General features: G+C 44.1%; 1 protein-coding gene across 4 annotated transcripts in view; it reads left to right on the forward strand.

Annotated features, from left to right (window-relative positions):
- Tbc1d1 (TBC1 domain family member 1) overlaps window positions 1-5,426 on the forward strand; it is a 185,914-nt gene that overhangs the window by 134,305 nt on the left and 46,183 nt on the right. The gene's annotated exons all lie outside the window — the stretch shown is intronic.

Consider the following 5,426-nt stretch of genomic DNA (forward strand, 5'->3'; position numbering starts at 1 on the left):
GCCATTTGTGACCTTGGAAATACTCGATCATTTGGAGAGTCGGGGCATTGTTCTGGTTAAGGATATTGATGAAAATTTTTCCAAATGATTTTTGTTGTGTAAAACACATACTTACACTTCGAAGTGGTTAAGATGGTATGGTATATTTTGGTTATGGGTTTTCCTTTTTGTAAAACTGAAACCTTAAAGCCATTAGCACACTTCCCTTGTCCCCAGCCCCCATTAACCTTTGCTCGACTTTCTGTTTCTATGAATGCAGCTACTTTAGATGTTTCTGGTAAGTGAAATCGTGCAGTGTGACTTAACATAGTTTCCTCCAGCTAGCTCATGGCAGGGTTTCCCTTTTCAAGGCCACACTACGGTCTGTCATGTGTGTGGTTTTGCTTCAACTGACTGGACTTTGTCGGTACACATCTCTCAGCTGTTCTGGCTAACACTGCTGTGAACCTGGGTACAAATACCAAAAGCTGGATGCCAGATCACGTAACCCTTGTATTTTAATGTTTTGGTGAGGAGCTTCCACACCTTCTATGGCAGCTGTGCCTTCCCGCTGGCACAGTACCCAAGGGGTCCTGTTTCTTCACATCTCCACCAACCTTTGCCACTTTCTGGTTAATATGATAGGAGTCATTCTAATGGGTGTGAGGTGATTACCCATGGTGGCTCCTCTGTGACCTGTCTGCTAATAGTGATTTGATGACCTCCTTATCCATAATATACACAGTGTAGCAACAGTGTCTGCCTGATGGTAGTAGGGATGTTGGGTCGGCCAGTTGAACCTGTTGTCACACAGACTGCAGATAGCCTCATCCTCTTAGGGAGCCTGAGTGCTGGCTTTTCCAGGGAGAAGGGCTGCAATCCCACATTTAACAAGCTGAACACTGCAGGAGCTGGGGAAGAACTGGGTCCACTATTTAAGCCTTTTGTTTTATTGCATGGATTTTCCCCATCCCCTCTCCCCAGCAAAGCACAAAAGTATTTCCTGGCTCTCGGGCCTTGGGCTTCCTTTCATGGAGTCCAACCTTAGATCACACATAACCATTGCATAATAAGCGGATGGGACTAGGGTATCAGTGACGGATGCTTCTGGGGGTGGAGGGCAACAGAGGTTGTATCTGGAGCTTTTGGCCACTCAGGCATGGAGTTCTGCTTCAGACCTGCTATGACTAGCAGCGTCCTGACCAAAGGCTCCAGTGAGATTCTGATTCTCCCCTAGGTCACACATTGCTTTCCTACAGCACTCGTGCTACCCTCTCCCTGAGATTCTTATAGTGCCACCCACTTCCTCTTCCTGCTTTCTTCCCTTCCCCAGCACTAAGAAATGCTCACCAGCACAGGCTGTGCTGTGACCCGGCTGTAAACTTCCAGTGCCCCTCTCCAGAGTTCCTGGTGTGCGCCCCACTTTGCTTTTCCTGAACCCCTGCTTCAGAATCTTGGCTCAGCGGGCACATGCTCAGAGTTTCAGAGCCTGCCTTGCCATTCTGGCACTTTAAAGAGCAGTTATGGCCAAGGAGCTACCCCAGTGCAGTGCTAGCAAATGGATCATGCAGAGACAGTTCCATGAAGGGCCGGGAGAACGCTTATCCAGGGGAAACAGGACTGCAGGAAACTGGCCCTTTAAAGATGTATGGTTTCATAAATATGCAAAAATATGCAAATATTAAGGGAAATGTTTACACTTCCCCTGGCCAAAAAAGGGAAAATTAAATTTCTCTTGAAAGTTGCCAGTTGTTTTGCCCTGTTACAGTCTGTCTGTCTTTTGTACTCAGACTTCAGTGTCATCCTTTATTATTGTCATCTTCTATTGCTTTGTTTTGTGTGTGTGTGTGTGTGTGTGTGTGTGTGTGTGTGTGTGTGTGTGTAACCTCCAGCCCTTGTAATACTCCTTGCCATGTCCCTAATGAAAATTTTAATGAATGTCTAAAATATATAAGATGTAGTCCCTGTCCCGGGGATCATTCAGTAGATTTATAATGTTTACAGAATTCCTGTTGAGCACTGAGCCAAAACTGTTTGTGGAAGTAGAACAAGGGGGCATTTTAGAGTGGCATTTGCCCCTGCTGTGGGTCGATGTGTGCCCCTCCCCTGCAACATGGTCCTATGTTGGCGCTCTGGCCCCCAATATGATGGTATTGGGTAGGAGATTAGGTCCAGCTGTAGAAGTCCAACCTGAGACAGCTCTGCCTAGCATACTCACTCTCTCTCCCCTTCTCCTCTCCATGGTATAATTAATCTCTTGACTCTTCTCTGCTCCACTGTTAGCCCCCATAACATGTGTGCCATGGTTACACCTGTGCCATGGCTGGGAGAAGCTTGAGGGTGAGTGAGGAAGCGGGTGTCTTCTCTGTGGTTCTCTTTCCCATGCCTCCGTAGCAGCTGAGCAGCAGAGAGAGCTGGTGGTCCAGGAGCATCCTGGTTTACAGAGGTGGGCTGGGAAGAGGTGCACAGCAGCGGGGGGGAGGGGGGTGGCTAGAAGCTCTGCTCCAAACAAGCCTCTTCACTGCAGTTAGCTAAACAACATGGGTTGGGCAATCTCGCCCTAGCTTTTTGTAGTATATCTTACTGTTGTACTGAGTGACTCACTGGTCTCTGCCCCTGTCTATTTATATTCAGATCTGGGGTTTTTTGGAAGGAAGTTTATTATGACTTGATTTGTGTGGGTGGTGGATCTGGGTCAGCAGGGAGGGAGCCCTTTCTGAATGCATTTCTTAAGAAAATGGTATTCATTTTAGTTCAAACAATTGCCTTTGACTAAGATAATGTGATTTGGCCAGTGTTTGAAAAGACACATGTATTTTTGTACTTTATTTAATGGTCAGGGTGCACATGATGGCTAGAGTCATTGTTTATTGTGAAATTTATTTAAAGGTACGCCTGGGGCTAAGGGGTTAGCTGAGTGTTCCTGAAGCCCTCATTAAGGTCCCCAGCACTGCAAAAAGTAAATACAAGACATGTCGTCTCATGTGAGTGTCACACAGTATGACACCACCAGTTAAGGCAAATGGATGAAAATGTAGCAGCAGTGAACATGCCGATGCCCACATCCGGGGCTTTCAAACATGTATGTGAGTAGAATTCCAGTTGTGTAGGCCTAGTTCACTGGGTCTACCCTTCGGTGTATGATTTCTCAGGCCTGGATGGTTGGAGCCAAGGCTGCTTTTCTCACGCCTGTTAGGGTTGCCTCTTGTTGATGCTGCTGGGGCCACACTCTGAGAAGCATTCTGAGGACTGAACTTGTTGCTACGTTTTATCCACTGGGACCCAGATGCTGTTGGAGGGAGCTTTGAGACAGATCTTTTCTCTGTGCCCATTGTAAGTTCTGGGGAGAGGAAGCTTGATTATCAACTATAGTCCTGGACACCAGCAGTGTAAATCACAATGCTGAGTGATCTGACGACTTTTAAAAACCCCTTGTGGATGAGATCTGATGGCCTAGTGTGGGTACCAGTCAGCTGGTTCCTGCGTTCTGACACTCTGACACAGAAGGTGTGGCTCGCCATTGTTTCACTTCTCCTCTGCGTGTCTATCAGAGTAGAGGTCTTACTTAGCAGGTGGCCTTCGTGTGTTGACCCAGCTTACCAACTTGACCCGGGTCTTGGTGGAACTCTTTGTGGTCTCTGATTCTCTGTGCTGCTTTGCCCATGCTTTATTTCACACAGTTCCCTGGCCTTGGCAGCTGCACTTATATCTCAGGGCTCAGCACTTGACGGCCCCCAGTCCCACAGAGGGTTCAGTTAGGGTTGGTTGGCTCATTCATCATTAATGGCCCTCTGACCTCTTGTCACTGCTGTTGACTTGTCTTCAACTACTCCTGACACTGTTTGGAATGGGACCCATTCAGCTATCACCTTGGGAATAGAACTTGGTTTTATTTCACTATTGTTCTGAGCTGAAGTGGATGGATGCTCGGTCTCATGAGGATTAATACTGAGTCTGTGATGTTTCTTATAAAGTTATATGTATATAAAGGTATATGTGATAAATATCCACCTATCTCTATAGCTCTCAATGAAATAGATGATAGATAGATAGAGTTTATGTAATTTAAGAATAAAGTTATTTTTAGAGAGTTGCAGCCCAGTCACTTATTACCAATATTGCATGCTGTACAAGGCTATGCTATTTTCTGTCCCTCTGATTTCTTTCTTTTCTGTTCAATCTTTCCAGGATGTTCCAGGCTTCACTGGTTCCCTTTTCTGGGATGCTCTTATATTTGTTGTATTTGGGGTTCCATGGTGGCTGTACAAGTTTGCACTACTGCAAGCAATGGATGAATGCTGTAGGAGAATGCTCTTGTACACTGTAAACATTTGTCATTTGTACTGGTATAATAAAACAGTAACCAGGCAGGAAGTATAGGTGGGGAAACTAGACTAGGAGAATTCTGGGAAGAAGAAAGGCAGAGAGGCAATCACCAGCCAGACACAGAGGAAGCAAGATGAGAGTGCCGCACTGAGAAAAGGTGCCAAGCTACGTGGCTAAACATAGATAAGAATTATGGATTAATTTAAGTTGTAAGCATTAGTTAATAATAAGCCTAAGCTAATAGGCCAAACAATTTATAATTATATAAGCGTCTGTGTGTTTCTTTGGAACTGAAGGGCTGTGGAATCAGGCAGGACAGAAACTTTTGTCTACAGATGAGTATTCCCCTTATTCCACAAGTGACCAGCATGAACTGCCATTTGTTATATTAATCTTAGCCATTCTAATGGGTATAAAATGAAATTTCAAAGTAATTTCCATTTGCATTTTCCTGATGAATAGGGATGTTGAGCATTTCTTTAAATGTTTCTCAGCCATTTGAGTTTCCTTTTGTGAGAAGTCTCCTTTTAGAGCTGTATCCTGTTTTTTAAATTGGCTTATTTCTTTTCTTGGTATTTAGTTTCTTGAGTTCTTTTTGTATTTTGAATATTAGCCCTCGACTGAACAAAAAGTTGGTAAAAATCTTTTCCTACTATAGGATATCTCTGATTCTGTCCCTCTCATTTCTTTCTTTTCTGCTAGTCTTTCCAGGATGTTCCAGGCTTCACTGGTTCCCTTTTCTGGGATGCTCTTATATTGTTGTTTGTTTTGGGGGTTCCATGGTGGTGTACAAATTTGTACTCCCACAAACAATGGGTGAGTGATGTGGGAGAGTGTTCTTGTACACTGTAAAAATTTATCACTCATACTGGTTTAATAAAACAGATGATGGTGTCCTTTGCCATGCAGAAACTTTTCAGTTTCATGAAGCTACATTTATTAATTATTGATCTTAGTGCCTGAGCTAACAGTGTTCTGTTCAGAAAGTCTTTTCCTGTGCCAATGAGTTCAAGTCTATTCCCCTCTTTTTCTTCTATCAGCATTTTATGTTTTATCTGGTTTTATGTTAAAGTTTTTGATCTATTTTGAGTTGAGTTTTGTGCATAGTGATAAGTATGGAT

Source organism: Microtus ochrogaster, linkage group LG1 (genome assembly GCF_000317375.1).
Source record: "Microtus ochrogaster isolate Prairie Vole_2 linkage group LG1, MicOch1.0, whole genome shotgun sequence".
NCBI classification, from domain to species: domain Eukaryota; kingdom Metazoa; phylum Chordata; class Mammalia; order Rodentia; family Cricetidae; genus Microtus; species Microtus ochrogaster.